Source organism: Sorex araneus, chromosome 3 (genome assembly GCF_027595985.1).
Source record: "Sorex araneus isolate mSorAra2 chromosome 3, mSorAra2.pri, whole genome shotgun sequence".
In the NCBI taxonomy this organism is placed as follows: Eukaryota; Metazoa; Chordata; class Mammalia; order Eulipotyphla; family Soricidae; genus Sorex; species Sorex araneus.
The window spans coordinates 117,628,533-117,654,106 of NC_073304.1; the positions used below are offsets into that span (position 1 = coordinate 117,628,533).

At 41.3% G+C, this 25,574-nt stretch overlaps 1 protein-coding gene across 10 annotated transcripts in view; it reads left to right on the top strand.

The window, feature by feature from the left end:
* Positions 1-25,574, top strand: part of USP54 (ubiquitin specific peptidase 54) — a 169,030-nt gene that overhangs the window by 43,792 nt on the left and 99,664 nt on the right. For 5 of the 10 annotated variants that reach the window (XM_004615459.2, XM_055130347.1, XM_055130346.1 and 2 more), the window contains exon 1: positions 11,946-12,048. The exons of 4 other annotated variants lie outside the window; for them this stretch is intronic. The gene's annotated coding sequence lies outside the window, so the exon portion shown is untranslated. Of the gene's footprint in view, positions 1-11,945; positions 12,049-12,215; positions 12,234-25,574 lie in introns of those variants that run through there. One more of the 10 variants, XM_055130345.1, reaches the window with a different exon arrangement.

Below are 25,574 nucleotides of genomic sequence, written 5' to 3' on the forward strand. Positions count from 1 at the left end.
TTAGTTTTCATTTTTTATTAGAGAATCACTGATGTACAGTTACAAACTTATGAACTTTTGTGTTTGCATTTCACTCGTACAGTGATCGTTTACCCATCCCTCCACCAGTGCCCATTCACCTCCACCAATGATCCCAGTATCCCTCTCACCACCCCCACCCCATCCCCCACCATCCCACTCTGCCTCTGTGGCAGGGCATTCCCTTTTGTTCTCTCTCCTTTTGGTTGTTATAGTTTGCAATAGAGGCATTGAGTGGCTTTTATGTTCAGTCTATAGTGTACTTTTAGTTCCTGTGTTCCAACCCAAATGGGTCCTCCCAACATCCTCTACTTGGTGTTCCCTTCTCTATCTGAGTTGCCTTTCCCCCCAGCATGTGAGGCCAGTTTCCAGGCTGTGGGTAGACCTCCTGATCCTTATCTCTACAACTCTTGGGTGTTAGTCTCCCACTGTGTTATTTTATATTCCACACATGAGTGCAATCTTTCTATGTCTGTCTCTTTCTGACTCATTTCACTTAACATGATACTTTCCATGTTGCTCTCCTTATATGCAAATTTCACGGCTTCATCTTTTCTAACAGCGGCATAGTAGTATTCCATTGTGTAGATGTACCAAAGTTTCTTTAACCAGTCATCTGTTTTTGGGCACTCTGGTTTTTTCCAGATTTTGGCTCTTGTAAACAGTGCTGCAATGAACATACAAATACAGATGTCATTTCTACTATACCTTTTTGCCTCTCCAGGATATATTCCCAGGAGTGGTATTGCTTGTAGGGTTTTTTCTTGACCTTCAGTAGCCCCTTTAGTCCTTTTTTTAAGTTTGGTTTTGAGCCTATGAAGTCCCTGAGCTGTTGTTTATCCATGAAATAGTGTATTTTTTTTTTCAAATTTGAGTGAGAGTTTAGCCGGATAAAGTATTCTTGGTGAGGTGTTCTTTTCATTGAATTTTTTCACTATATCCCCCTATTGTCTTTGGATTTGGAGGGTTTCCTCTGGTAGGTCTGCTGTAAATCTGAGGGGTGCTCCTTTGTATGTGATTTCCTTCTTTGACCTTGTTGCTTGCAGTATTGTGTCTCTATCTGTGGCATCCATCATTCTAGGATATGTCTTGGAGTCTTTTTACTACGGTCTCTTTTAGCTGGCACTCTTCAGGCTCCTTGGATCTGGATGCCTGCATTCTCCAGCTCTGGGAACTTTTCAGCAATGATATTTTTAACTGTGGCTTTTTCACTAGGCTTGTCTCCCTGTCCTTCTGGTACTCTGATGATTCTAATGTTGTTCTTCTTGAAATCATCGCCTAGGTCTCTGAATCTCCAAAGAGCTATTTTGAGGTCTTCTCCATTGCTAGTTGTTGCCTGTAAGCTTCCTGTAGCTCATCTTCAAGCTCACTGATTCTGTCTTTCGGCTGTGGCCATTCTACTATTCAGGGCACCCACTGAATTTTTAATTTCATCTACAGAATCCTTAATTCGTGACACTTCATTTTGTAGCTTTTTTATTTCTGCTCTCATTTCTTCCTGTATTTTCTCGGTTGTGCATTTCATTGTTTCTTTCATGTCCTCCTTTAATTTCCTGGATGTCTGTTGAGCCATTTCTTTGAGTTCATTGAACATCTTCAATATTTCATCTCTGAATTCTTTATCGAAGAGATCGTATTTGTGGGTAATGCTTGTTGAGGCTCCTGGAAGCTTTTCATCATCTCCTTGTGGTGGGGATTTTCATTGTTTCTTTATGTTTTTGTAGTAGTGTGGTGGTGGCACCTTCCAGTTCCCTATCAGTATTGCCCTCTTCCTCTCAGGTGCTCCTCAGCGGCTTAGGTGAGGTCTCTAGTGAAGCTTCAGAGGATGTGTTCTTTTATATTGGACTTGCAGAGCTTCTAGTAATGCCAGTATTACGGTGGAATTGGAATATGCTACTGGACTATTGTCCTAATGTGTTTGAGATGGCCAGGATAATCTCCACAGAATTAGGTGATGGGAATGAAGATGTGATTTCCGAGTGCCAGGAAAGGGGAAAATAACTGTGCTGGGTGAGCGGCTGCCTGCCCCCCCAATAGGCCACACCCACTTCTGCAGAGGCCACGTCCACTACAGTGATGTGTGTAGTGGTGAAATGCCATGTGGGGGCGCAGAAACCTGGGAGGGGTCGAAAACCAGGAGCGTGCTGGAGGGTGGCTCAGGGGTGGATCATTACTGCTTTCTTAAGGGTACTCATAGAAACATAAATATTGCAGGGGCTGGAGCCATAGTACAATGGGTAGGAGTTTGCTTTTTTATGTGGCTGACCTGGGTTCAATCTCTGGCACCTCATTTATTTTGTGAATCCTCTTAGGAATGATTTCTGAGCACAGAACCAGGAGCAAGTCCTAAGTGTCACAAGGTGTGGCTCCAAAAATCAGGGGAATATATATATATATATATACATATATATATATATATAAACATTTGGGGCTGGAGCAATAGCACAGCCGGTAGGGCATTTGCCTTGTATGTGGGTTCGATTCCCAGCATCCCATATGGTCCTCTCAGCACCGCCAGGAGTAATTCCTGAGTGCATGAGCCAGGAGTAACCCCTATGCATTGTCGAGTAACCCCAAAATTAAAAAGTATATATATAAACAATTAAATTTTGATTAATTGAAATATATACCATTTTATGTTTTCTCTTTTTTTCTTGGTTGGGGGCTTCCCGAGCAGTGTTGGGGACTTGGAGGGTCTCTTCCAGTTATAATTGACCAACTATGCTGACAGTTCAGTGCTATAGCCTGCACATAAAGTGCTGCTCAGGCCCTGTGGTGCCAGGGACCACTAGGGACACCTTGGTGGTGTTTGGGGGTCTCCAGGGCTATGCCCAGTGATGCCTGGGAGGCCAAGTGATGTTGCAGATCAGACCCATGCTAGGCACACACCCTAATCACTGTGCTATCTCCTAGCACATCCTTTCCCTTTTGAATTTTCTGCCCCTTTCCTTTGTAGTGACTCAGGACATTCCATGCACTTGATTTCACTGTGCTCTTGGTTGTGGTGCGGCCTGAGGGGTGTGGGGGGTACACACTTGGGTTGTACTGTTTCCTAGGAGTTGTACACTTGGTTTGGTCTGTGTGTGTGTGTGTGTGTGTATTTATTTATTATGTAGTGCTCATTGGAAGGTTACACACTTTACTTGTAGTTTTCCAGAGATTGATATTTTGTTGTGGTAACAAGGAATCCCAACTGGCAGTGCCACCTGGATCAGACTTGGCATGTAGTATGGCTGGGATTGAACTTGTGTGACCTTATGCAAGGCAAGTGCTTTACCACTGTTCTATCACCAGGTCTCTTTCTTTTTGTTTTGGCTGCTTGTGTGATATATCAGAAAACTTTGTGGAACCCAATGTTATAATTATTTATGCTTCTATTTTCTTTGAAATTTTTATAGCTCATTAAGTTACTTAGATATTTGAGCTATTGAGTTCAATTTTGCATATTATCTGAGAGAGGAGTCCAACTCTATTCTCTTAAATATTGGTATTTGATTATATCAGCACAGTTTTCTTTTTTTTTTTTTTTTCAAACAGGCATTCCCAATCTCCTAACCCACAACACCCCTCCACCGGTGCATAACCGGCCCCATATGCACCTCCAGCCCCACGATTGCTGTTTTACACTTTGATTTTTCGTTCACCTGCTTGGCATAAATGTGGCTGTGACTTTTTGTGTGGGCGCACCCAGTGGGGCTAGAATGGGGGCCGTTCTATAAGTTTCCAGGAGAGGTGGTGCAGGGCCCTAGATTGAACCCAGGGCTGCTGTATTATAGTGCAAACCTCCAACCCTCTGAACTGTCTTCTTGGCTCCACAACTGTCTGGGTTTTGTTTTGTTTTGTTTTTTGGCCACACCAGGGACTGCTTCTGGTTCAGTGCTTGGAAGTTACTCTGGCAGTGCTCAGGGGATCATGCCCTGGATTGAATCTGGTCCTCTAGAATGAAAAACATGTGCTCTAACCCATTAAACTATCTGTCCCATCCAACTATATGATTTAAAATAATTTTTAATTTAATTTTGGTTTTTGGGTCACATCTGGCAATGCTCAGGGGTTACTCCTCACTGCTCACTCCTGGTGGTACTGGGGGAACATATGCAATGATGGGGATCTAACTTGCAAGACTAGTGCCTTGTCCTCTGTACTGTCTCTCTAGCCCCAACTGATTTTTGAAAGTAGAAAACATGAAGAAAATACAGCTAATCCATCTTAATACAGTGTAAGTATTTGTATCCTAGGTTGCTGTTTGCTCTAGTTGGTAGAAATCTCAGGACTTTAACTATAATTAGGATACAGAAAGATTCAGGGAACAATATTGCCAAAATTTAAAGTTATTCTGCCATGATGGTAGAATCAACTTCATTTCGTGAGACCTAACAGGGAGAGAGTTTTTGCAGATTCTTCTGTTATAGCATGCATAATCACTCCATGACAAAAGGTGGAAGCAAACTGCTTTTCAGTTCATTTCTTATTTTAGTTGGTGGGCATCATAAACTTTTGGCTCTGTTAATTGGGTGTTTTTTTGTCTGCTTGTTTTTGTTATTGTAAGGCTGGAGATTGTTCTCCACCATGTGGGGTGTGTTGGGGATTGATGTCAGGATATTACACACACATATATACTGCAAATGAGTGGAGTCATTCTATGTCTGTTCCTCTCCCTCTGACTCATTTCACTGAGCATAATACTCTTCACATCCATCCATATATAAGCAAATTCCATGACTTCATTTTTTTCTAATAACTCAGTAATATTTCATTATGTAGTGGTATGGTAGTTTCTTTATCTACTCGTCTATTCTTGGGCACTCAGGTTGTTTTCACATTCTGGCTATTGTGAATTGTGCTGCAATGAATATAGGAGTGCAGATGACTTTTCTGCACCATGCTTTTGGGCCCCTAGAGTATATTCCCAGGAACAGTATTGCTGGTGTTATGGAAGCTCAGTTTCTAGTTTTTTGAGGAATGGCTGTATTGTTTTCCAAAAAGGCTTAACCAATCGGTATTCCCACCAGTAGTGAATGAAGGCCCCTTCTCCCCTTCCCTCCCACCCTCAGCCATATCCACAACAACTTTGGTTATTGTTGCTCCTTGTGATGAGTTCCCATCTCTTTGGTGTAAGGTATAGCTTATTATTGTTTTGATTTGCATCTCCCTGATGATTAGTGATACGGAGCATTTCTTTATATGCCTTTTGGCCATTTGTATTTCTTCTTTGAGGAAGTTTCTGTTCATCTCTTTTCCACATTTTTTGATAAAGTTGGAATTTTTCCTTGTAAAGTTCTAACCAGTGTTAATTTTGCATAGTAACCCTTTATCAAATGAGTGATGGCAAATAATTTCTCCCAGTATGTGGGCTGTCTTTGTATTCTGGTCTTTGTTTCCTTTGAGGTGCAGAAGTTTCTTAATTTAATATAGTCCTATTTGCTTATGCCACTTGTTTGGTCAGTGGCATGTCATCTTTACAGATGCCTCCAGTTTCAATGTCATGGATAGATCTGCTATCTTCCCTTCCTTCCTTTCTTTCTTTCTTTCTTTTTTTTTTTTTTTTTTTGCTTTTTGGGTCACGCCCAGTGATGCACAGGGGTTACTCTTGGCTTTGCACTCAGGAATTGCCCCTGACGGTGCTCAGGGGACCATATGGGATGCTGGGATTCGAACCCGGGTCCGCCGCATGCAAGGCAAACGCCCTACCCGCTGTGCTATTGCTCCAGCCCCATTCCCTTCCTTTCTTAAGCAAGTCTCTTGATAATAAGTCTAAGGTTTAAGAGAGTGAAATTCATGTTTCTCATCACTTTCTGTGACATTAGCACTTACGTCATTCTGTGTTGCATTTGAGAGAGATTTCACATTCTTATTATTCTTTAGGTCTTTTCATTCTATTTGAAAAAAATTTTTGTTGGTGGTTTTAATTGTGGATGGTGCCCAGGGACCACCAGGGCTGCTCTCTCCTGTTTCTATAATGGTATCAGGGATCTAACTCAGAGCCTTGTACATGCAAAGTATTTTAAGTCTTATTCCCTATTCCTGAATAACAAAATACCTTTCTAAAGATTTATTGACTTACTCATAATGGTATAATGCCTTTTTAGTACTTTATAGGATGATGTGAGAATGTAATTGAATAGATGGAATGCAAATAATAATGTGACTGTAACATTAGAAGCTAAATAATTGGGGCCAAAGAGATAGGACAGTGTGTAGGGCGCTTACTTTGCATGTAACTCACCCGGGTTCAATTCCCAGTGACCTGTATGGTCCTTGGAGCTACCAGGAATGATCCCTGAGCACAGAGCCAGGAGTAAGTGCTGAGCACTGTCAGGTGTGGCCCCCAAACCAATAACAACAAAATTCAAACAAACAACAAACAAAACCCAAGAAAAACAAAAAAACAAGCTCCCAAACTAACTATTCCTTGACTATTTTAACTCCCTTTTAAATCTTTCTGTATGAAAAATACACAGAAGTTTTCTTGGATGCTTTTGCTATTCAATTCTGTGGTTAATTGCCGGCTTCTCCAAAATGTGTCCTTAGGGGCCAAGAAAATAACTCAAAAGGTGATGAGAACTCAGGCTTTGCATATGGATTTTATCTCATTTCAACCTGACCCTCTGAGCACTAAATATTTTTCTTTATTTGATTTTTGGCCACATCTGATGGTGCTCAGGGACCAGATTTAGCTTTGTGGTCAGGGACTACATAATGTGACAGGACATGAAACATTGTCACTGCTGCAGCCACAGCTGCAACCGCATGTAAGGCAAGTGCCTTGGCTTCTGTACTCCCTGGACTATATGCCGTCTGTTTTTTTATTTTTATTTTTATTTTTTTTATTTTTAAACAGCTCTCAGAAGTTTTCTATATGTATATGCTTTAGATTGAGGTCACGTTGGTTTATAACATTGTGCAAAGTTTCAGTTGTACAGCTTTATTCTTCACTATCTGAATGTCTACCCTGTGACTGCCACCACCACTGGGTTCCACCCTCCATCACACAATGGGTCCCTACTCCCATTTGACCTGTGCCATATTTCCTTTCTCTGATTGCCACTATTCTGTCATCAGAACCTAAGAATTGGATTTTATTTTGTTTTTTCATTTTCTGTGTTTTTTCCACATGTGGTATTATTCTATTTGACTTATTTCAAATAGAATAATCTCCTCAAGGTCTATCCATGTAGTGACAAATGACAGGATTTTACATTCTCATATAGCTGTGTAGTAATAATGGTGTTAATAATAGTCATGAATTAATCACCAGACACGTTCTGAGAAATGCGTGATTTCATCATTGTGCAAACTTCATTGATTGTAATCACGCAAACCTAGGGTATAGCCTACTACACACTTAGGTATTATGGTATAGACTGCTATATATATGCCCTGTTGTTGAACTGAAATATCATTAAATGACACACGACTAAATAGCATGTATTCTCTCTCTCTCCCCCCCCCTCTCTCCCTCCCTCTCCCCCTCACTCTCTCTTTCTCTTTCAATGGTTTGTGGCCATAACTGGCAGTGCTTAGGTATAATTCCTGGCTCTGTCTGTATTTAGGGCTCACTCCTGGTGGTGCTTGGGGGGCCATATGGGATGCCAAGGATCGAACCCAGGTCAGCCATGTGCAAGGCAAGCACCTTTCCTTCTGTGCTATCTCTCCAGCCCCAATAGCACATGTTCTTTATCCATCCACTATTGTTGGCTCTCAGATGGTTTCTGTTTCTTGGCTGTTGTATATAATTTTGCAGTGAATGTAGCAGTGCATATATCTGTTGGAATCAATGGTGTCTTTTGAGGGGAAGCATACACATCACTGCTGGGGCTATCCCTGACTTAGTGCTCAGGGGACTATGTTGTCCCCGGAATCAAACCTGAAACTCCAGAATGCAAATTGTGCTGTAACCCTTTGAGTTATCTCCCCCGCTTTCATTTTTTTCCCCTTCTTTCTAGGTCACACCTGGCGATGCCCAGGGGTTACTCCTGGCTCTGCACTCAGGAATCACTCCTGGCGGTGCTCAGGGGACCATATGGGATGCTGGGAATCGAACCCGGGTCGGCCGCTTGCAAGGCAAATGCCCTACTCGCTGTGCTATTGCTCCAGCCCCCGCTTTCATTTTTTTTTGGAGAAATTTCTGCTGTTTCCATAGTGACTTCACCAATTAACATTCGCACCAACTTTGTATAAGGGCTACTTTTTTCTCCACTTACTGAATACTGCTGTCTGTAGTCTTTTGGGGAGGGTGCAGAGGGGCACACCTGGCAGTGCTCAGGAGTTACTCCTGGCTCTGCACTCGGTAATTACACCTGGTGGTGCTCAGGGAACTGTATGGGTGCTGGGGATCGAACCTGGGTCAGCCGTGCGCAAGGCAAGTGTCCTACCACTGTGCTATTGTACCAGACTCTTTCTGTAGTCTTTTTTTAACCACAGGTATTCTAATAAGTGTGAGACGATGCTCTTATTCTCTTATTGTTATTTTGATTTGTATTTCCCTCATGCTATATTTTCATGTCTGTTAGCTACATACCTACACACACACACACACACACACACACACAAACACACACATACACACTCACACTGTTTTGTGACACTGGAGATCAAACTCAGGTCCTCATGCATGACAAGTTTCTAGTTTTGAACTATATGCCCAACTCCTGTTCCTTCTATTTTTTGTTGAGGGCCTCTTAGGGGCTACATGGTGTAGGGAATTGAACTCGCCTCACATGCTAGCAAGTGCCCTTCTGCTTGTGCTGTCTTTTCAGCCCTTCCCCTCAGTGCTGCTCAGGATCACTTGTGTGGGCTCAAGGGACCATGTGGGGTGCTGGGTATCAAACCTGGGAGGTCAACTGCATGCACCACAAGCATACTTGCTGTTCTTTCACTTCGGCCCCTTAGAGAAATGTTTCATAGAGAAATTCTATTTTTTCTTTTTTGCAACTTTATAAAGAGCAAAAATGTTCTTTCATTAAGTTGAACTTGTGAGGTACACTTGCTAGTGTCTCCCCTGTAGTAGTGGAAACTAGTCATGAAAGGTTGTGGAAACGCAACAGGTAGATCTCTTTACTTTTCATTCTGTGTTCTTTTATTATCCCCTTCCCGGTTAAAGAATTTTTTTGATTGCATTATTTAAGTTCCAGAGTTTTCCCCTGCTAATTTATTAATATATTTGTGTGCTTATATACACATGCACACATATATGCACTACCACTGTATCACTGTCATCCCGTTGTTCATCAATTTGCTTGAGTGGGCGCCAGTAACGTTTCCATCCATCCTAGCCCTGAGATTTTATCAGCCTCTCTTTACTCCTCCTTCCCAATGGTGCCGTGTTGGAGGCTCTTTCAGGGTCAGGGAAATGAGACCCATCATTGTTAGTGTTTTTGGCGTATCGAATACGCTAGAGAACTTGTCAGGCTCTGCCGTGCGGGCAGGATACTCCTGGTAGCTTATATGCTTATATGCACTATATGTGTATAAATTGTGATAAGTTAGAAGATTTATTAGAAAGAATTTTGTAATTTGTTTTGGGGGGATATTTGGATCATACCCAGCAATGCTCAGGGGTTACTCCTGGCTCTACACTCAGGAATTACTCCTGACGGTACTCGGGGGACCATATGGGATGCCAGGGATTGAACCCCAGTCACCGCATGCAAGGCTCTGCTCAACCTGCTGTATTATTGCTCCACCCCTGAATTTTGTAATTTTTTTCCCCAGAGACCTTTGGTTATTATAGGCAGAAGTGGGCAATTATATAACATTCTTTGCAAAATATTTAAAAATATGACATATTTTACTGAAACAGTTTTACCAAGTACTGTAGTAAGCAATCATTCAATTTTGATATCTCTGGATATTTATATCTGACATCTAAAACCATGTATATCACACTTCCTCTTTTTTTTTTTTTTCTTTTTGGGTCACACCTGGCGATGCACAGGGGTTACTCCTGGCTCTGCACTCAGGAATTACCCCTGGCGGTGCTCAGGGGACCATATGGGATGCTGGGATTCGAACCCGGGTTGGCCGCGTGCAAGGCAAACGCCCTACCGGCTGTGCTATCACTCCAGCCCCTCACACTTCCTCTTGATCTAGTAATTGTGCCCACAAAAGCTTTCCGACAGACAATTTACTTCTCAGGCCAAACCTATAGTTATTCTATTTATTTGGTAGGGAAGTCCAGTAATTGATAGAGGATTCTCTTTCTCTCTGTGATAGAACCTCCTGGATAATCTTAAAGATTATTTTGAAATAAGAAATGTTAAAAAATTATGCAGGCAAAGTAGAATGTGGTGGGTACTGTAGGAGTTTTACATGAAGTGTTTGCTGACAGACATCAAAGATTTGAATCTATTAGGATGAGAGTTCACTGTGGATCCCCTCCCTTGCCTGACTGATACATGAAGAGTCATGTTGTCTAGTTGCATTGTGTCTGGGGTTGAAGCTCTGCATCACTACCCCAGTAATATAGTTTTAATTTGCTTTTTGGAACACAGCACACTGTGCTCAGGGCTTACTCCTGGTTCTATACTCAGGGATCACACTTCGTAGGGACTGTGGGACCATAAGTGGTAATGGGGATTGAACCTGGGTCCCCTGTGTATAAGGTAAGCACCCTATTTGCTGCACTATCTCCCTGGCCCCTGTAGTTTTATTTGATTAATGAATTAATGGATGTATACATAAATGAATATATAGCCACCTAATAAATCTTGGTTGGAGATCTTAACTTTGATATTTGTACATTCTTTCTTTGCATTTACTACTGAGCAGAAGAAATCCTATGTTTTGTATTTGAAATGTCAGGAACACTCTGAAACAGAACGCAAAAGCAGTAGTATCCTCCTGCTTTTTTTTTTTTTTAATTTGACACTTCATCTGTCAAAGAGTTGCTTTATTTCTGTGTATTGTTAAAATATAAGAATCAAATTAGATTTAGTCAGTGCCTGTGTTTGTTTAATTTTGCCAATAGATCTTACTAAATCTTTTAAGAATCAATTCATATTTTCCACAATCTATAGAAATACAGCATCTTCATATTTGGCAAGGATTCTGCTGATGAGTTCTTTCATCAGTATGCTTACTAAACAACTCCTTTCAATAAAGCTGTTTTATAACTGGGAGCAATTCATAAAAGAGTGTTGCTCCTCTGGGCCTTTGTGCACTGCCTGCAAATGGAAGATCTGGGCTGACTGATCACATGTTTGTGGGCAGGACGGGACCTGCTGTTTGTTCTTGATGATATAACTTGGCCTCTTCCCTGAGAGAAGGGTGGATATCTTTCACTGTCCTCGCCTTCAGGGTTGGGAAATTTTGCTATCCCAAGTGTTTAAAAATTAATTGTTGAATCCAGCAGCTCAATATACATAATAATTTTAAGAGTGTGCCTTGCTGTAGACAGTTGGAGTTTTGCATGTTAAAAGGATTTAATTCCAAATAGTTTTTGAAGTTTGAATTAAAGATTTAAACAGTATAATTGTTTTGGTTATTCTTTAAAGCACTATGAAAGTGTCTTCTGATGCTCCTTTTGACTGTAGTGCAAAGGACTGCTTTTTAGGGCCGGCCCTTGGTCTGGAAGCAGCTGCCACCCTGTAAACCTTATTGTTATACTGCTGACCTTTGTCATCAGGAATGTCCCTGGAGGAAACAGCCTCCTAATTGTTTTTCTTAAGTCTCTATGAAGTTTTTGATATGTACTTTCAAGTTACTTTTGGTTAGTTTCTTATGTTTACTTTGTTTGCATTTAATTGGAGGTCTGTCTTTTTTACTTTATTGTGATTTGTCAGTTCCTGATTCCTGATAGGTGGTAAAAGAATTGCCCTTTCCCTGTCATCCTGTTCTTCGGGAAGCCTTTGTGGTTTTGATTCACAATTTCCCATTGTTCCTAACTGCTGTTGTCTCCTCCCTCTGTACCCTTCCCTCCCCACAACTCCAGCTCTTCCCTCGGCCCTCCCCATTCCTGTATCACTTGCCCCACAAATGCCCTTGTGACTGCTTGGAGGCCTTTTGCTGGGGATTGAGTGAGCTGCCCCGGTAAGTATCATACTTGTGGGAAAACGAGGTAGATGGAGGAATATGGGGAACTGATTAGTGTTAGTGAGATGTTGCTTTGAATAGAACAGTTTGAAGTTGAAATTGCGATTTTAGGAATTCAGGAGCCTCTTTTCATGCTCATTTTTGCTTCTGTTCTTTCATCCTCTCTGGTTCTGTTATTAAAGGTTTGTAATTTTTTTTCTTGGTGTTTTATTCATGCCCTGGAATTTTGACTTGTATTACTGGTTTTAAAAATTATTGTCATAGGTTTTCTTGAGCTTACAGTATTGTGAAAGGCAAGAATTGTAGGTGTGGTATTTTAGATGTCCTTCAAAGAGGAGATTATTTGTGATTTCTTTAGTTATTTCCAGCATTGACAGACTGAAAAATAAAACACTGAAAGTAATAACAAAGAAAAGATCTTATTTTTGTGGCGAAGCTGGAAAGTATCATTTGCTGCCAGATCCAGAATACTTCATTTTTCCTATCAGCTGAATGGTGTTGGCAAAACTCACTAGGACTTTGGCAATATGTTGTCAATTCTGGGAAATGGTTTGCTGAGTACTTAAGGATAACGGATGCTTCTGGGAATTATTTTTGTGACATTAGATAAATTTGTTCAGTAGTGCCTGAGCCGTTGAGGTCTGAGATCTCTAAATTTTTTGAAAGTAGAATATTTAATATTTGTTGTTCAGATTGAGCCTAATATTGCCTTCATAGTGGACTTCCTTTGGATTGTATATTTTATTGCTCAGCTGAGAAACTCTGTGTGTGTGTGTGTGTGTGTGTGTGTGTGTGTGTGTGTGTGTGTGTGTGTCTGTCTGTCTGTCTGTCTGTCTGTCTGTCTGTCTTTATCTGTGTGAACTGGGTGGATGATACTCTGGTATTTTAAGCAGTTGCAAGTTGTGAGCCTTGGGTTTTATAGAGGTGTTGTTTTGTTAAGGATTGTTAGGGAAACTTACCCATGGGATTTCATTACTGTTCAACTAGGTCACTTATTCAAATGAGAGTACAATAATGATTTCCGGAGCTTCTGCTATGTGGCATGTGCTAATTCCTAATGCTAAGAGTTTTGTATTTATTTCCAATTCCCAGTACAACTCTACCGGGTTGGTAGTATCCTTCTGGGGAATAGTCATGCATAGAGAGAAAGAACATGGTCTTTTTTTTTTTTTCTGCACAATGAGGAAAATAATTCATATGTGACAGATTGTGAGAATTAAAAGATACACCAGCCATGTGTTCAGTGCCTAGCACAGAGCTGGTATTCTCTAAGTAGGGACTAGTATTGCTATAAATTTATAGCTGAAAGAGCCAGAGAGACTAAGTAATTTGCTGAAGGTCTTAGTTGTGAACTATCCTGTTGGGATTTGAACTGACTCCAAACATTTGGAGTTTGGTCACATGCTATTTTTGAGCATTGTGAAGGCTTTCAGAGTGGATCCCTGCTTCTCGTGCCCCTCCTGACTCTGAGTTGTTTATAGATATCCTTCTTTCTTTTATGGGGGTCGCACACCCAACTACTCGGGGCTTACTCCTGGCTCTGTGCTCAGGGATCACTTCTGGTGGGCCTTGGGGACCACATGGGGTGCTGGGTCAATTGCGTGAGAGGCAGGCGCCCTCTTAGCTGTACTATCGCTTGGCCCTAGATGCCTCTTTCCTTGGTGTCCTCTGCCACCTTCCCAGTCATGTGCTTGCTCTCACGCTGGAGTGGCTTGTGCCACTCAGTACCAGTGCTCTCCCAGCAGAAGTGTGGCAAGCCGGTACAGTCAGTGGCTTTCCTTTGATTTTTCTCTTGTGGATAGAGCCATCATGCTTTCATTATTTAGGTAGTGGGTATGTTTATAATGATTCACAAATTGCACATAGTTACCATAAAATGTTTATATTTTAAAAGCTTTAGTTTTTTTTTTAATTAGGGGAAAACTTATGGGTCTAAGTTATTGGACCAGAGAATAATATCAGACTACTTTATGGTACTCATCGTTACCATTTTGCATCCTAAGGCCTAATAAGTTGCTATTGATTCTCTTTCCTTTATTACTTCTGTTTCTTGTTTGGTGTTATAGGAAGCATTACTGAGAAAGAATGCAGAGCTTGGTCCTCTGACCATAATATAGAGTGTTTTGCCCTCAACTTTTAGAAACATAAGATATGATTTAGGTCTGATATGATCTAGACAGTTGACTCAGGGAGAGAGCAATCTGATTGTTAATGCCTATATTTGAATCTCTATAAACTGAAAATTATAATGGTTTCAAAACTTAGTTCTTTATTTTGTCTGGTTTCTTTTTTGATGGCCTCACCGCAGGTCCCATTTATTCCCTTTTTCCCCCTTTTATTTAGCAAATATAGAGAGACTGTTGAATGTAAGGCAATGTAGCTTCTTATATTGTATTCCAATAAAGTACTGATTATTTACCAACTAGGGAAGTTACTGGGAGGAGACATTAAGTCCTATTTTGTAGAGAGTGGTAGTTAGATAATCCTATGGCAAAAGAATTAATATAAAATATTACTTCTTTCTGAGAGAATATGGCTCCCTATTATTGTAAGTTGCCAGCAGAATAGCTTCTTCCAACATGTTTTCTGAGTGGAAAGGATAACTGGCATTACTAGTGATATTCATTGGTAGTACTAAGTGAAAAGGATTACCAGTTAGGACTGGGAAGATAGGGGTGGAGAGGAATGTTGATTTCTTATTGAACAAAATGCTGAACATTTATATAGAATAAATCTTACTTCTGTGTTTTTGGGGGAGGCCACACCTGATGGTGGGACCATGAAGTGCTGTGATTGAACTTTGTGCTTCTGCATACAAAGTGTGCACTCCAGGGGCTAGAGTGATAGCACAGCGGGTAGGGCGTTTGCCTTGCACGCGGCCGAACTGAGTTTGATTCCCAGCATCCCATATGGTCCCCTGAGCACCGCCAGGGAGTAACCCTTGTGCACCGCCAAAAGCAAAAAAAAAAAAAAAAAAAAAAAAAACAACCAAAGTGTGCACTCCAACACTTCAATGCACCTCCTTGACCCTGCATAGAATTTTTACAGTACGTGTACATATATGTGTATATAAGAGAAAAGGAACGAAGAATCGCCTACCTCCATGCCAAGCTTTCTTCACCAGGGCCCCTAGGAGGGGGGCAGGTTGAGTTTCCCTCCCCGCCCCAAGCTGAGTCCTGGCAGCTGAAAACCTTCGGAACCCAGCCATAGCCGTGCTCAAGGTCACTCTCCACATGCTCGGATGAGCCTCACGCATGAAGGAACTGGCAGAGGAACCCAGGTGTGCGGGACCCGGGGCTGAGATCTTCAAGCCTGCTCAGATGGGGACTGGGCCTCCTTCACCCAGACCCCCCATTTTCCAGTGGCTTGGCAGTCACACCCAGAAACTGCCCCCCCTACCCCCGCCATGTAATCCCATCAATGGACAAGATTCAGAGACTATAAAACAAAGCTCCTGGAAGTGTGTGGCTGCAAGTGTGTGGCAGCGTGACCTCTTACAGTCTAGCCCACTGATGTGCCTAAAGCAGCACACATGTGTTTGGTTTTAACATACTTGCTTGTATGTATGTTAAATGTATATAGTATATACATATAGTATATATATAAAAGTATATACATTCTTCGTCCCTCTCGGAGAGCCCAGCAAGCTACCGAGAGTATCCTGCCCACACAGAAGAGCCTGGCAAGCTCCCCCGTGGCATGTTCGATATGCCAAATACAGTAACAATAACAGGTCTCATTCCCTTAACTCTGGAAGAGCCTCTAATCGTTGGGAAAGACGAGTAAGGAGAGGCTGCTAAAATCTCAGGGCTGGGACGAATGGAGATGTTACTGGTGCCCACTTGAGCAAATCGATGAACAATGGGATGACAGTGATACAGTGATAAGAGAAAAATGGAGAAGGGTGGGGAGAAGATGACATAGGGATAGTTATAATTATGGCTATTGTTTTGGATTTCCTATTTTGTACGTGACCTTACATATTTTGCATATATAACTTTGTGAACATTCTAAAAAAAAAGTCACATTTATTTCATGTAATAAATGACCTGAAGATGACAGAGTGGATTGGAATGCAGGTTAATATTAATTTCCTTCACCAGCAACTTCAAAGCATTTATGCTTTTGCCTAGATATGAATCAAGTGGTAGGGCACTTTCCTTTCATGTGTGAGGGCTTGGGCTTAATCCTGGCACTGTGTGTTTCCCATATTCCCCTCCCCCTGCCCTGGTACAATGGAGATTGACCCTGGCAGGCCCCTAAAACTTCCTAGAGTAGTCCTGGGACCCAGCCACCCCTTAGAGCCCTGCTAGGTATGGCTGTACGGAAACTGAAAATGCAAAACAAAACATTAATGCCTGATTTACTAAGTACAAGATACTGGTTAATTTATTTAGTCTTCTTGGGCACTTGGGTTGTTTCCAATTTTAGCTATTGTGAGTAGTGCTGCAATGAAGTATAAGTGGATTTTCTGCATTGTGTTTTTGGGCCCCTAGGGTATATTCCCAGGATTGGTATTGCTGGGTCCTTTGGAAGCTCAGTTTCTAGTGTTTTGAGGAATGTCCATATTTTCCAGAAAGGCTGGACCAGTCGTCATTCTCACCAGCGCTGAATGAGAGTCCCTTTCTCCCTGCATTCATGCCAGCACTGATTGTTCTTTTTCTTTTTGATGTATGCCAGTCTCTGTGGTGTGAGTTGATATCTCATTGTTTTGATTTGCATCTCCCTGATGATTAGTGATGTAGAGCATTTTTTCATGTGCCCTTTGGCCATTTGTATTTCTTCTTTGAGGAAGTTTCTGTTCATCTCTTTGCCCCATTTTTTGATGAGTAGGTCTCTTTCTTTATTTCTTTTTTTTTTTTTTTTGCTTTTTAGGTCACATCTGACGATGCTCAGGGGTTACTCCTGGCTCTGCACTCAGGAATTACTCCTGGCAGTGCTCAGAGGACCATATGGGATGCTGGGAATCGAACTTGGGTTGGCTTCGTGCCAGGCAAACACCTTACCCGATGTGCTATCGCTTTAGCCCTGTTCTTTCTAACTGATTTTGTTGTAAATTCTTTTTCTTTTTCTGTTTTGGGGCCACACCCATCAGTGATCAGAGCTTACTTCTGGCAGTGCTCAGGGGATCATATGCAGTACTGGGTGAACTGGGGATGGCCACATGTAAGCCTTAATCTTAATGCTTAACCCTGTACTATATTTCTGGCTCAATAATTTTCATTGTAAATTTGTTGCAAATGACAGTTTTCTAAGTTTGTGTTAAAGGGAAAGTAAGGTTTTCTGTCTTTTTGTCAGCATTCAGTTCTTGTTGTATATGATGGAATAATTTGAATCTACCAAAGTCCAACCTTTAGGAAATTGTTTGACTATATTCATTGGGGAATTTGAGATATCCAAGTCATAAATTAGCAAATAGCTTAGTTTTTTAAAAAAAATGGTTGAAATGCTTATCTCTTATTTTCAAACTTGAATCAGAAGCAAATATTGATTCCATTAGAAGATCTTCAGCACTGTTTCAGATTAGATATGGTACATTTCAGGGATTTAAATAAATCCTTTTATTTAATGAGGGTCTAAATTTATCTGAATGTCAGAATTTGTTGATCTGAGTATTTATTTGTTTATTTATATATTTTGCTTTTTGGTTCACACCCAGCAATGCTCAGGGGTTCCTCCTGGCTCTGTGCTCATGAATTACTCCTGGTGGTGGTTGAGGGGACCGAGGGGACCATATGGGATGCCGGGATTGAACCCAGGTCAGCCGTGTGCAAGGCAAACGCCCTACCTGCTCTACTATTACTCCAGCCTCTGATCTGAGTATTGGTCCCTTGAAACATGTCATTTTTTGTCTATTAGTTAAACTTTCTATGATTCTGTGACTATTATATACAACTTTCTGTGGATTTAAAAATGCCTTTACATAATATATATAACATAGTCCATATACACAAATAATTGTCTCATGAGGGAGGATGTGAATGAAGTCATCTAAGTCTCATGTATAGAGGAGGATGAAATGAGAATGGAAAGGTGGGAGAGGGTCTGGAAAGGCCTTTGTGCAGTTGCTCATAGTAAGAGAAATAAAGAGGAAAGTCTCTCCAGGTGGAGGCAGCATGTAAACCAAGGCCCTGAGTCTGTGGGCACAGAGTGTATTCATTATCCAGAGGTAGTCCAGAGTGAGGGGCACATGTAGGGACTTAATGGAATGTCTGATCAATTAATGAAGACAAAGTGTAGCTGGAAATAGCAGTAAGATCTAGTAATTCTCAAACTTTGTGCGAGTGCCAGACATTTTAGTCAGTTTTATACATTAGCAATTTCATTGACAGAAGATATGGATATAAAATATATAACAAAAATTAAGATCATGAGTATATGTTGGTAAGAAAAATAGTCTGTCAAAAGAATTGACTATTTTGGGTTTTTTCTCAAGTTTACTAATTGTTCATGCCGTTTTGCTCTATTAGCAATAAAATACACAAGTGAGAGAAATGTATGAGTAATCCATTAATTTCCAGTCTTCGAAGTAAGAAAACTATCATTCTTCTTCAGTCCAAAGAATGCCCTCTGGGATTCAGTCAGTTTTTTTTTTCTTTTGCTTTTTGGGTCACACCCAGTGATGCTCAGGGGTTACTCCTGGCTTTGCACTCAGGAATTACTCCTTGCGGTGCCTGGGGACCATATGGGATGCCGGGGATCGAACCCGGGTCGGCCGCTTGCAAGGCAAACGCCCTACCTGCTGTGCCATCGCTCCAACCCCAGGGATTCAATGAGTTTTGAGAAGGGGTGTGTTGTGGTGTTTCCTCTGAAGTGCTCTCAGGCCTTGCTGTCATCCAGGTGGGGCAGGGCTGAACTTTAGCAGTAGCAGCTTTGAAAGGGACAGAAGGAAATTGAAATCCAAACCTGTCCTCTCCTTTTTCAAAATTTACCTGTTATTAAATGAATTGTTAGGATATTAAGTGTCACAATGATAGTTCCCTCTGACCCTTTAACTGTGCCCTTTTTTCCCATGAGGAGAGAGGGGAACCATACCAGGCAGTGCTCAGGGCTCAGTCTTGGTGGGACTCAGGAACTATCTCCGATGCTGGGGCTTCAGCTGGGCCTTCAGTGTGCCAGGCAAGCACCGCTCCCTATTCTAGCTCTTCTACCCTGAAGGACCTTTTTTTCAAGCTTAACTAGTTTGTTCATGATTGTTTTTTCCTTTGTTCCAGGTCCTATCTAGGATCTCACATTGCATTTTATTTATTTTTTGTTTTGGGGCCATAATGAGCACTGCTCAGGGATCACTCCTGGTGTGCTCAAGGAATCATGTGGAGTGACAGGGATCGAACCTAGGTCAGCTGTGTGCAAGGCAAGCACTCTCCCTGCTGTGCTGGTCACTCACATTGCATTTTAGGCACTTTCCCCCCATAGTCTCTTATATTCTGTAAGTTTTTCAGTCTTTCTTTTATCTCTTATATCCTTGAGTTTTCGGGAGAATATTGATCATTTATTTTGTCAGTGTCCCTAATTAGGCTATATCTAATATTTTCTCATGATTGGGATAAAATAATGTGGTTTAAGCAAGAATGCCTGAGAAATAATGTGTCCTTTTCAGAGTAACTGTTCCATTTGATTCATGATGTCAGTATGCATTGTTGCCGATGATGTTGACCTTGCTCTTTAGTTCACCTGTATCTGCATGATTTCTCCATTGTAAAATTACTGTCTATCCCTTTGTAGTTAATAATATCTTGGTTGAGATATTTTGATACTATCGTTAGAGGTCTCATTGAACTTTTATTTTATTTTTATGTTTTTTGGACCACATCCTATTTTTCTCAGAGCTTGCTCCTGGCCTGTCCTCAATTTCACACTCCTGGCCTTGTGCTCAGGGATCTTATGTGGAGCCAGGAATTGAACTTGGGTCAGCAGCATGCAGAGTTACCAGTCCCATTGATAACGCTTTCATAACAAAGTCTCTATTGCTGATAACCCATAGAAGAACCTTCTTCTACCCAGCTGTCTTTTAGGCTGCAAGCTCTGTCTGGCCCAGCTTTCCTTTTTATTCATAAGTAAGTTTTCATTTTTATTCATTATTGTAAGCTTCATTTCAGTCAACATTTGAATGACTAGATTTAAAAAATTTTTTTTTTTTTTTTGGTCCCTGAAGAAGCGTTCAGCCAAACTGATTTTGTTGTTAAGAAGTACAGTAAGGAATAATCAGGGAAACCGCAGCTGCAGCTGGTTTATTACTTTGGCTTAAGAAAAATGGCAGTATATTTATGCTGTTTTGAGATACTTATTTGTTGTGAAGTAAACCGACTCAGTTTTTTATTAATACAGGGAAATAAATTGTTTTTTCTAATAGGTCATCAGCTTCTGGAGCTGAACTTACAATATTAGCAGTTTTAAACTATGGCCTTTGAAATTTAGCTCTGTCCTTTTCTCCTTGAGCTGGGCCTCCTGGTGAATTTTTTTTTTTCTTTTTGGGTCACACCTGGCGATGCACAGGGGTTACTCCTGGCTCTGCACTCAGGAATTACTCCTCTCGGTGCTCAGGGGACCATATGGGATGCTGGGAATCGAACCCGGGTCGGCCGCGTGCAAGGCAAATGCCCTACCCGCTGTGCTATTGCTCCAGCCCCTCTCCTGGTGAATTATTATAGTAGTTTCAAGAATGCAGTATCCAAATGTGCACCAAACCTTTTTATAATATGTTCTATTTAGTAATAGCAAAATTTATATGATGAATGGCAAATGCTACTTTAATGAAATATAAATTTATTAGTATTACTGAATTTAATATAATTTTTATATATTAAATTTTTTTTGTTTGTGCTTGGGCCACATCTGACAGTGCTCAGGGCTTACTCCTGGCTCTCTACTCAGGGATCACTCCTGGTGAGCTTAGGGGACTGAAGAGGATGTCTGTATAGACATCCTCTATACAACTTGGGTGGACCATGTGCAAGGCAAAAGCCCGACCCACTGTACTATCTCTCTGGCCCCAAATTCAATATAATTTTTAAATTATGTATATTTTTACTCTTTATTATAACACCGGACTGGACTGATAGCACAGTGGGTAGGGCGTTTGTGTTGCATGCAGCCGACCCAGGTTTGATTCCTTTGTCCCTCTCTGAGAACCCAGCAAACTGCCGAAAGTATCCCACCCACATGGCAAAAAGCTACTCATGGCGTATTTGATATACCAAAAACAGTAACAAGTCTCACAATAGAGACGTTACTGGTGCCTGCTCGAGCAAATCGAACACAGTGCTATTATAACACCGTGATTTAAATAATGTATTTTTTAAAGTGACACTTACTATAACAGCCTAGTTTCTGGGCTGTTGGTATTGGTACTGATATTCTGGGATAATCATATTATACTGTGACTCAGATTCATGGAATCTGAAACTTACATAATTTATGGTGCCTTCTTTTTGGGGGGAGGGGTGGGGAAGGCCACGCCAGGCAGTTCTCAGGTGTTTTTTTTTTTTAAAGTAGAAATATAAAAGTTTATTGTTAAACGGGTACAGGGATAATTTAATCAAAGTAAAAAAATCCAGTATATATTGACAATAAAGATATATAATATAAATTAGACCACTAACCATCATATATAATATTATATATATGTGTATATATATAAATTTCCTTCTAGGACTGGTTGCCTCTTTAAATGCCATCAAATGTGGTGTGCTACTCTTGTATATCAGTGGTGTAAAGTATGATATATACATGAATAAGTTCACTCATGGGTGAGGGCTGTCCGAGTGTGTAGAGAGCAGCCATGAGCATGGCAGTGGTTGAATTCTGGAGGTTTTCAGCTGCTGGGGCAGGGAGGAGTCTCACCTGTCCCTCTCCAGGATGCCCTGAATGAAACAGGTGCTCAGGGTTTATTCCTGGCTCTTTGCTTAAGGATCACTCCTGGTGGGGCTTGGGGGAACCTTATGGGGTGCCAGGGATGAACCTGGGTTGGGCACATCCATGACTGATCTTTCCCCTGATACCATATCTCTTTGGCCCCAGGGAATCTCTTTTAATTAAAAATATGTTTGGTGGGGCTGAAGCGATAGCATAGCCACTAGAGCGTTTGCCTTGTATGTGGCTGACCCGGGTTCGATTCCCAGCATCCCTTATGGTTCCCTGAGCACCACCAGGAGTAATTCTTGAGAGCATGAGCCAAGAGTGGGACTGGAGAGATAGTAGTGGCGTTGTTAAGGTTCTTGCTTTGCTTGAGTGCAGTCCCGATTTGATCCTCAGTACACACACATCACAGTAGATGGTCCCCTGAGCATTGCCAGGAGTGATCCCAAAGCCCCACAACCCCAGTTTTTAAAATGGAGCAATATTATTTATTTTTATCATTTTCTTGATAAATTTACCTCCATGGGGCTTGCAGAAAGGTTGAGCTCCACTGTTCTCTACCATCTCACACATGAAAGGTTATTAGCCTGCGCACAGGAAATCAGCGCTTTCAGCTGCAAACAGAATGACGCATACACTAGAGCAACGCCACTACAGGAGGAAGTAGGTAGTAAGATAACATGCTTCTTTGGGAATCTTGGCTTCTAGCTTTCACATTTATTTGTTATGAGAGACTATAAAGTTGGTACAGGCTTTTAAAATTAGCTAGTCCTAGGAGGTTGGTAGTAATGGTTAAGTAGAAAGGAGGCCAAGAGTCCTTGAATAGGACTGGAGAGAAGGGCACAGTGGAATCAGGTGCTTGCCTAATCAGTCCACTCGGGTTTGATCCCTGCCACCACTTATGGTCTCCTGAGCACCCCCAAGAATGATTCCTGAGCATAGAGTCAGGACTAAGTCCTGAACACAGCTGGGTGTGGCCAAGTCTCCCCCACAAGCCCCTCTCTCATATAAGATTAAATAAATAGTAAACATAAGAATTTATGTTTAGATTTTATTTGTTTTGGTTTGGGACCACAGCTGGCAATACTCAGGGCTGCTTCCTGGCTCTCTGCTCAGGGATCACTCCTAGGGCGATCAGGAGAACCATATGTGGTGCTGGGGATCGGACCCAAGGTAAGATCCTTACCTGCTGTACTACCTCTCTAGTCATTTATGTTTAGATTTTGTGTTTCTTTATAATTCAGTCTTGGTTATTTGTGTGTTTCTAAGAATTTATCTACTCCAAGATTTTAAAATAAAATTTGTTGGCATGTAATTATTCTTCTTAGTTTCTATAATTCGTAGGTTTTGTTTTCTTTATTTCTTATCTTGGTTTGTTTGTTTTTGGGCCACACCAAGCAATGGTCAGTGTTTACTTCTGGTTCTGTGTTCAGGGGTCATTCTTGGCTCTGCTCAGGGGACCCTATGGGGTGCTAGAAATAGAACTAGGCTTGACTACATGTAAACAAGCACTTTAAGCCCTATACTGCCTTGCTCCCATGACCTTTCATATTTCTTAAAATTTTTTCTGCTATTGTTGTGGAGGCCATGCATGACTGTGCTTTGAGACCGCCAGGACCACACCTAGCAATGCCGCATGAGAGAGGTGAGCATGCAGTGCTGGAGTTTGCTCAGGGACTCACCCATGCACGTCTTAAGCTTTACTTCTTTTTATTTGTTGATATTTATTACTTCTCATACATGTAACAAAGGAACAGGAGTACATTGATAAAAGGAGCTTATTAATAGGCCATTTCCAATTTAGAACTTGCATTTTAAGACCCAACTTCCTGATTTATGTTTTAAAATGTTCTCATATTATTCAACTAATGATGATTTTTTTTTCTTCAAGGGTCATAATTTTTGTTGACTCAATTTTTTAAAAAGATAGATTGTATCACAGTGTAAAGAAAATTGAGCTGATAACCAAAAGACCCAAATTCTAGTTCCTATTCTTTCTCATCTGAATAGGAAGTCTTATAATTATGTCACTGATGCCCTTCTCTATGATTTAGTGTGGTGAGTTTGTGTGGGAAAGTTGTCTACCTCTTACTGAACTCAAAAGTGTAATGATGGATACCCCAGGAATAGACAAATGGGAAAACTACTATTAATCAGTACACCAAATGGGAGAGCCTGGCAAGCTCCTCGTGGCGTATTCATATGCCAAAACCAGTAACAGTGATGGGTCTCATTCCCCTAACCCTGAAAGAGCCTCCAATGTGGCACCGTTGGGAAGGATGAGTAAAGAGAGGCTGCTAAAATCTCAGGGCTAGCTAGAACGGATGACTGGTTGAGGAAACTTTGGTACATCTATACAATGGAATACTATGCAGCTGTTATAAAAAAGGAGATCATGAATTTTGTATATAAGTGGATCGGCATGGAAAGTTTCATGCTGAGTGAAATGAGTCAGAAAGAGAGAGACAGACATAGAAAGATTGCACTCATCTGTGGTATATAGAATAACAGAGTGGGAGACTAACACCCAAGAATTGTAGAAATAAGTACCAGGAGGTTGACTCCATGGTTTGGAGGCTGGCCTCACATTCTGGGGAAAGGGCAACTCAGAGAAGGGATCACCAACTATAATGTAGTCGAAGGCCATGTGGGGGAAGGGTGTTTCGGGCTGAATGAGGGCTAGAGACTGAGCACAGTGGCCACTCAACACCTTTATTGCAAACCACAACAGCTAATTAGGAGAGAGAACAGAAGGGAATGCCCTGCCACAGTGGCAGGGTGGGGTGGGGGGAGATGGGTCAGGGGAGGGTGGGAGGGATGCTGCGTTTACTGGTGGTGGAGAATGGGCACTGGTGAAGGGATGGGTTCTCAAACCTTGTATGAGGGAAACATGAGCACAAAATTGTATAAATCTGTAACTGTACCCTCACGGTGATTCACTAATTAAAAAAAAAAATCTCAGGGCTAGGACGAATGGAGACATTACTGAGACCACTTGAGAAAATCGACGATTAATGGGATGATGATGACGATGATGATGATGACATCAAATTGAAATCAACTTATTCACTAAAAAATGGTCAGGCACTCCTTTCAACATTCATTAAACCAGAATATAGAATCTCAGTGTCAAGGAAATCCCAGATACAGAGCATAATCTGAGTGTTAGAATGAGTTGTATAATAGGAGTTGGTAGAATAAATCAGCTGATTTATTAATATCTATTTAGAGATACTTCTTTAATTTTAATCATTTATAGAAAAATGGGATTATATTCCTAAAATAAGCTTTACTTAAGCAACATAAGCCTTGATTTTAGTAGTTTTGTGGCATCAATTGTAATCTTTCCTTTTTTTTATTTCTGATTTTATTTGAATGAGTCTTGCCTCCTACTTACTTGTTTTTTTTTTTTTTTTGCTTTTTGGGTCACACCCAGCGATGCTCAGGGGTTACTCCTGGCTTTGCACTCAAGAATTACTCCTGGCGGTGCTTGGGGGACCATATGGGATGCCGGGGATCGAACCCGGGTTGGCCGCGTGCAAGGCAAACGCCCTACCCGCTGTGCTATCGCTCCGGCCCCTACTTACTTGTTCTTACTTGTTTTGTTTTTCTTAAAAAAGTAACATGATAAGACAATGTGAAACTGACAACCTTTCGAACAAGCA